Below are 8,026 nucleotides of genomic sequence, written 5' to 3'. Positions count from 1 at the left end.
ACTCAGGATCCAGTGTGGGAAGGGATGTGATAGCAGGGAACCCAGAGGGGCCTCTAACCCAATCTCCTGGGGAAGTGGTAACTTAGCTGAAAATTGCACAACAAATAAGACCTCTTTTTATTCCCTTCTCTTTCTTTCCCTCCCTCCCTCCCTTCCTTCCTTCCTCTTTCTCTCTCTCTCTCCCTTCCTTCTTTCCTCCCTCTCTCTCTCTTTCATCCTTTTTTTTCCTTCTCCCTTTCTTTCTTTTTTCCCTTTGTCTGCTCATTCTTTGTTTCATCCAATTGTTAGATAAATCATCACGAAAGAACTACTATGGAGCACCCACTCCACTAGGGCTAGGCTGGGCTACAGGAGGTGAAGCTATCAGATGTGGCCCTGCCTACATGAAGGTCATGGTCTGCTGGGGAGACAGACATAATAGAAATGGTCACACCATGTATACATGCACACACAAAAAACCCCACAAACCATTAAGGGCTATTAAACAAAGAAGTACTTAGTGCCATGAGAAAACATAACAGGCCTGAGATCTGCAGGAAGCACAGGAGTCGGCCAGGCAGAGAGTGTGAAGCAGAGCCATACACACAAAGGAAGAAGAGAGCACACATAAAGGCTCAGAAGTGGGAGGCGCATCACATGTTCAGGAAAGCAAAAACCAAACTGAAGGCCAGGCAGGCTGGCCGCAGTGAGCATGAGGAGGCGTTGCCCAGGATGATCCTGGAGAGGCAGGGCATTGGTCACAGCACGGTCCAGTCCCAGAAACAGAACTGCTAGGAGTGGGGCTTCCCTGGTGGCGCAGTGCCTGGGAGTCCACCTGCCGATGCAGGGGACACAGGTTCGTGCCCCGGTCCGGGAAGATCCCACATGCCGCGGAGCGGCTGGGCCCGTGAGCCATGGCTGCTGAGCCTGCGCGTCCGGAGCTTATGCTCCGCAATGGGAGAGGCCAGCACAGTGAGAGGCCCGCGTACCAAAAAAAAAAAACCAAAAACAAAAAAAAAGAACTGCTAGGAGTAAGAACAAGGGATTCGTTACAGAGACCTGACCTTCTGTAGCTGTAACAGGTGGTGTAACTGTCTATCTGAGCCTGTTGTCTTTGTGTCTGATGCTGGGGCCTGAAGTCACCAGGGCAGAGTCGAAGAGGAAAGAAGTGAAGATGGAATCCTGAAGGTCTCAGGGCCTCCAAAACTCCTCCTTGGTTTATGCCGGTGGCCTGCAGGAGAAGCGGGGCCCCTCATCGTGGAGCTGAACACCCCCCTGGGCCCGAGAAGAAGAAGCCAAAGGATGGTGTGGCAGGAGATGGAGGAACTCCAGGCTAGCCCTGCCCCACGCCACATGAGCGGCTGCACAAGTCACTGCCTGGAACCCTGCACTTCGAGTGTAAAAGAATATGACTGCTGTTCAGCTTCCTCCTTCCAAATCTCCCACAAACCCTCTCTGTCCCCCCTTGCACACCTGGGATATGCAGTGAAGGGAATTCTGGGAAATGTAGTTCCAGCATAGCTAACTTGACTTGCTACAAATCCAATACAGGTAGGCAGGGGCCAGATTATGCTGAGCTCTGTCATCTTTGGATGGTATTTTAAGAGAAGTGGGAAGTGCTACGTGATTTTAAGCAGAGTGGTGGAGGATGACATATTCCATTTTATGTTTTAAAAGGTCCCTTTGGCTGCTGTATGAAGAATGGCTTAGAGAGAAGCAAGACAGAAGCAGGGATTCCAGATAGAAGGTTCCTGAAGGGATCCCAGCAAGAGAACACAGGGGTCTAGATTCGGGGGCCGGGGGCCTAGGCAGCAGAGTTGGAAAGAAGCAGGTAAATCGGAATGACTTGAGCATGAAGTAAGAGAAAGGGAAGATGGTGACCAGGGATGATTCCCACATGGCTGGTGGAAGCATTTACAGTGCTGGGAAGCATTAGAAGAGGCGGGGGTTGGTAGATGGGAGGCTGATGGAAGACCAAGCTGGGGCTGTCATGTAGGATTTGGAGTCTGAAGATCAGGATAGCATTCTGACCATGAGATGTATTTGAGAATAAATAGCATATAGGTGGTATTCTTGGAGGTGGATGAGGCCTACTGAGGGAGAGGGTGCTGAGAGAGGAGAGAGGAACCCTGGCACTCCCATAGGATTTGAAGGCAAGATGCGAGTTTCATTTTAGAAAGATCTTTCTGACTGTAATGTGGACAGCTATGTGCAGGGTGATGCCAGAGACAAGAGAGACCAGATCTTGGTGACCAGCTGCAACTCAGGTAACTAAAACATCAGGTTTCTCTGCTTTAGGCTATGATTATATTGACTAAGTGAGGTGAAGTTATTCAGTTCCTGATGATCCAGAGTTCTGATTTTCTATTATGCCACAATGGGTGGTCAGTAGTTAAGACCTATTTCCAAAGCTGCACAAATAAAGCCCATACAATTCCATATTAGTTCCTTTATTATTACTGTGTTAGTGGATGTGATACTTGAATTGTTTAAAGGATACAGTAGATTTGGAGAACGAAATGATTCAGAATTCATGGGAGTTCATGGGAACCAAGGTTCTGTTGATTCCACCTCTTCAGTCTCACAAATTATCTCCAGTCCTATTTCTATTACTGCAGCCCATCCATCATCATCCCACACCTGGTTCACAGAACCAGTCTCCCAACTCATCTCCAGGTCCCTCTCCCTCCTGTCCATCTTCCACACAGCATCACTGACACCTTCTCTAATTACGTATGCAACCATGTCACTCCAGCTAAAAGGCCTCCCTGGCTCCCACTGCCTCCAGGATAATGTTCAGCCTCCTCCCCTTTCATGGCTCTGACCCTGCCTGATCCTCGCCCCCTCTTGGCAGCCTCAGTTCCTTCGCATGACCTGTACTCCCCTCCCCAGCTCCTACTCCTTGCCCTTCACCAGTCATTCACATGTAAGAAACAGCCACTGCAAGGCCCAGAATGAAACTTGCTCTCTCCCTATGACAGGCTTTTGCAGGCATTGCTCCTTCTCCCTGGAAGAGGCCAGTTTCCTCCTTACATTCCCTTAGTCTAGCAAATTCCTGCTTAGACTTCAGAATTTTTGTCTGGACCTACCACATCTGAGTACCAGTCCCCTCAGTCCCACCATGATCCCATAGCCCTTTGTGAGCTCCTGTCAGAGAATGGACTGCCTCATATCATAACCCTTGTCTCTTTCCCTTCCTTCCTTCCTTTTCTCTTTCTTCCTTCCTTCCATTTCTCTTCCTTTCTTTCTTTCCTTCTATCTATTTTTCTTTTCTTTTTCCCAGTTTCCAAAGTCTTTACTGGCAAGTATTTTAGGAAGGAAAGATTAATCCTACTGTTTCCAAGTCCATGGAATGCAGAGCCATGCCCAGCGACATATCAAGCGATGCTGAAGGAGACTGCTGCTTTGCTACCCTGTTATTCACAGACCCAGTCAATAGCACAAGACTTGTAGTCACCAATTCTTTGGTCTTAAAACCTCAGGTTGATTTCTTTTTCAGCACTTTTTTACTGAATCACTGCTATGAATGATGTTCCTTCCAATTTGAATGCAGCAGTCCCTTCGTACTGTGCTCGACTTAAATTCCACTGGATCGGTCTCCCCAAGCATCACTCGCCCTATCTTTACCACATTCAGCCCCTCCAGACCATGGCCACAACCGGCCCTGAGTTCATGCATTTCTCCAGCTCCGGGAAGAGAGGGTGGTCTTTCAGGTCAATGTTGTGCTGCTTCAGATGTTCCTTGGAGGCCTGAAGGAGCTTCTGGCCACAAGGCAGAATCCCTTCTGCTTGAAGCACTTGATGATCTCCCCTGACCTGACCAAGCTGCCTGCACTCTGGCTTGATGGCAAATTGGCTGGGGTCCCAGAAGCTGGCAGAGATGGGTGGTGGGTGCGCTATGGGACTGGAGCCAAAAGCCATTTCTTTTATTTGCTGCTATACCTCAGTGCCCAGAACAGAACTTGGCATGTGGGAGTTGATTTTCTTTCAAATGTTACTAATAATTAAGAAGATCTTTGAGAACTTAGATAGGAAAAGTTTTGGAATATTTGGACCAATCTCAATGAGAGCCAGAAAGAACCATGCTTTCCCACATCCTCCCATGGAGCCTGCATTGCAAGAGGAAGACAGACAGGAGCGGCCTCCATAATCCCAGCCCCATCCCAAGAGCAGAGCCGACCCCAGCAGCACAGAGATGCAGAGAGATGCTCCCCATCCCCGCTTCCCGGTGCAGAGGCCACCGTGCTCTGTCTCTGCACAGGCTGAGGAGGCCAGAAGCCTGGCTGGGCCCACTGCATGCAGAACACCAAGGTCCAGCTTCACTTTCTCCACAGACCAGAGGAGGGTCTAAGGCGCCCCTTCCTCCTCTGTGGCAGCCAGACAGAGCCCCAACTGGGCCCAGAGCCAGAGCGATAAGAAGATGCAGTCACTCTCAATTTCCCACAAACTTGACACTCAGTTCCTGTTGCAGAAAAAACACACCACCTTCTATTCTTGAGATACCAGGAAATCACAGTGTCTCAGAGCTGCAGGGCCCCAGGGAAGCACCCAGTCCCCATTAGAGAATTTGCATCGTGCAAATAGGGAAACTGAGGCCAACTGATGGAGGGGGATTTGAGCAGGCCCACAATGAGAGTCAGTAAAAGAGCTGGGGCCAAGGGCTTCCCTGGTGGCGCAGTGGTTGAGAGTCCACCTGCCGATGCAGGGGATGCGGGTTCGTGCCCCGGTCCGGGAGGATCTCACATGCCGTGGAGCGGCTGGGCCCGTGAGCCATGGCCGCTGAGCCTGCGCGTCCGGAGCCTGTGCTCCGCAACGGGAGAGGCCACGACAGTGAGAGGCCCGCGTACCGCAAAAAAAAAAAAAAAAAAAAAAAAAAAAAAAAAAAAAGAGCTGGGGCCATAAACCTGGGTCGCCTGCTTCCCAGCTTCATATCCTTCCATATGATGAATGTAATAAAAGCTGGAGCAGTGCTGATGCTTATTAGTGCTAGAGTTGCCCCTCCGATTAGATGAATCAACAAGTGTCCTGCTGTAACATCCAACCCCCAAGTTGAATAAGTACCTGAGGATTTACATCTGCACCCCAGAGGAGCTTCTGCAGCTTCACTGTGCTGGTTCACCTCCCATGGCAGGGAGCTCGGCAGTCTAGATAGCTCTCAGCTTTAGAAAGGGCTTCTCTGCCCTGAGTCCAAACCTGCCTCATGGTCCTCTGGGGACTCCCAGGGCCTGGGAGATTCATGTGGAAGGAAAAAAAAAAGAGAATGTTGTTTTCTTTGGAATTTCTGGCACTGGGGAAAGCAGACTGGCAGCCCTCCTACCTGCAGGAAAAGCTGTGGGTTGGGGGAGGAAGGGGATGGAGATACCCCCTGAACTACATTTCTCTGAAGGCTGGGGAGGGGGCCAAGGTCAGGGAGTTCAATGGGGCAACTTGTAAAAGTTGGCAAAACCAGTGGTCCCTCCTCTGTGACACCCTCAAATCTTCAGTAAAGTGATGGCACAATTCCCAGGGGGATTACATTTTTGTAGAAAAAGGGGAAGTGCAAAACAGCATGTGAGTCTAGTGGTTTGACATGACACGGAAGAGGTTGCCCTCTCATGAGCAGGGACAGAAAAGCGCAACAAACAACTGTGGAACAGCTGAGCAGTCTGAGGTTCAGAGCAAGTTTTCACCAGATCTCCCAGGAGCATGGAAGTGCCACGTGGCTTTGGGTAACATACAAAGATTGTGCCGGTCTTTCTTTATTCCTTCATTTGACAGGGATTTACTGAATGCTGATTATGTACGTTAGGCACTGGGGATGCTACTATTAACAGACCAGACGTGGTATCTTGGATACTCTGCCCAGTATTTTTAGCTAATAGCTCTTACGTGGGTGTCCCACCTCCCCAAAGAGTTTGCAAGTCTCTCAGGGGCTGGAGCTCCTACAGGCCTCCTCCCCATCACACAGCCTTCGCGAGTCTCTAGCCATCAGCTTAGGAATTCACTGGAAGGTACAATTTCATGAGCCACGTTCCCTGATCAGTCATTTAATCAGTTAAACAAACACAACAATGGCCCAATTCTCATGTGCGCTCAACCCCTGGAACTGAATCAGGCAGACCCAGAGGGGCTCAACTCTCGAGGTCATCAAGTCTATTCTTCTGCCTCCAAACCAAGCTGAAACCGATGCTAGTACAGAGTAAGAACAAAAGTCAGGGAGGCGGAGAAGTGGGTGCAAGCTGGATTCGGCCACTAGCCCACAGTGTGCTTAGCAATAATGGGAATGTCCGTAGCAATTTGGAAACCCTCTCTCTCATTTGATCCTCTCAACAACCTGTGAGTTAGGCAAGGCAGGTTCTACTATCCCTATTTTACGGAGGAGGACCCTGAGGCTTGGAGAAGTCAAGTGGCTTCCCGAGGTCACAGAGCTCGTGAGTGGTGGCATCAGGGTTTGAGGCCAGGTCCGTCTGGTCCCAGAGGCCTCCTTCTCCCCTGCGTATACTGGGCCCCTGGGGCACATACTCCAGATGCCGCTGTTTTGTCTCCCACTGACAGGCGCACCAGAGCTGAGCTGATTCATGAACTGATGGCTCCAGCCTCCCTGCATCCCCTGCTTGATGGATCTGCTGGCTCTGCCACCCCCAGCACCACTGGCCAGTGACCAAGGAGAGCACAAGAAGGCAGGATGGGAGTTGGGGGTTGGGCAAGGGAGACAGAGCAGAAGCAGACGGGAGAGACTCAGAGCATCCATCACCAGGGCCAGTTCCCCCTGGGATCTCAGCTGCTGTCTGATCTGCCTGAGTTCCCATCCAAAAGTTGGGCGCCTGACACCCTGTCAGTCACTCCCCCGGCTGAGCTCCTTCCCAGGCTCCCGTGGCCTCGGGGCCTGCTGGGACCCAAGCAAATGGGCTGAGCATAGCTGGGCTCTGATGGGGAAGAGAAGCAGCCACTCGGACGCCAACAACAGAGGGACCCACGTCTGAGGAGTTGGCCAGATCTCCTTCCTGCTTTCGGGGCTGATTCTTGCAGCCCTTTGTCCTACCCTCAATTCCTTAAGCTCCTTAGCAAGGCCTTGATGAGGTTTACTGGCTTGATGAGGTGTGACTTCTTATCAAGCATGTCTCCACCCCTGGCCTTCACCCTCACCTTAGTGTGAGTCAGGAACTCTTGTCCTTGCCTCCTGGGTCGGCCTGCTTGGCTGGACATGTATGGCCACCACATATCCTATCCTGCTCCATCCTGCCAGCCCCAGAGCACCTGGGACCAGGAAGAAGGGAGGGGGACATGGACCCGGGCCAACGGTGTGACGTCATGCTGCCAGGGTGGAATCCAGAGAGGAGAGTGACTGTTCCAATCATGGACTCTGTCCGATGGAAGTGGGGAGACAGTCGTGATGTGCTTCTGACCTGGTTCCATCTCAACCAATGTGCACTGAGGCCTGCTCTGTGCCAGCTGGACGCTGGGCCCCTCATCACAGACGGGATCAGATATGGTCCAGCTCCTGAAGGGTTTCTAGACTGTGGGGACAACAGCTCAGTCAACAAATCATTAAAAGCCAGTGATAACTCCTCTGAGAGGCCCTGACGGAGCCCAGGGTAGAAGGAAGGTCTGAGGAAGAGGTAAGTTAGCTTTGTGGAAAGAGCTTGGACCCTGAACTCAGGGCTGAATTCAGATGACATCTTGCCATTGTACCTGACTTCTCTAAGTCCCAGCGATTTATCTGTAAATGGAGGCAATAATATTACCCATCTCACGGCATTGTTCCAAGCATTGGATGGTAAAGTATTTAGTACAACACCTTGTGGGAGGCCAGGTGAAAGCCTGGATGGCTTCATGGAGGAGGCAGTGCTTAAAGGATGAAGGGCCGCAGGAAGGCATCTGACCACGCAGGAAAGTCTGAGGAGACTTTAGGATCAGCCCAGCAGCACCTCTTCTGAGAAGGCGGTCTGTTCCTACTTGCTGTGTGGCATTGCCCTTGTCTGTTTGTCTCTGCCTCAAGGCTGTAAGTCGTTCAAGAGCTAAGGCCTGCCTCCCTCACCATGGCATCTACAGTGCCTGCTGCCAATGGT

At 51.1% G+C, this 8,026-nt stretch overlaps 1 pseudogene; it reads right to left on the bottom strand.

Moving 5' to 3' along the window:
- Positions 1–3,395: 3,395 nt before the first annotated feature.
- LOC132502871 (putative nucleoside diphosphate kinase) lies at positions 3,396–7,636 on the bottom strand (annotated as a pseudogene).
- Positions 7,637–8,026: the final 390 nt, after the last annotated feature.

This window comes from Mesoplodon densirostris, chromosome 2 (assembly GCF_025265405.1).
Source record: "Mesoplodon densirostris isolate mMesDen1 chromosome 2, mMesDen1 primary haplotype, whole genome shotgun sequence".
NCBI classification, from domain to species: domain Eukaryota; kingdom Metazoa; phylum Chordata; class Mammalia; order Artiodactyla; family Ziphiidae; genus Mesoplodon; species Mesoplodon densirostris.
The sequence above is the reverse complement of the archived record's forward strand: the minus strand, read 5'-3'. Positions and strand labels throughout refer to the sequence as shown.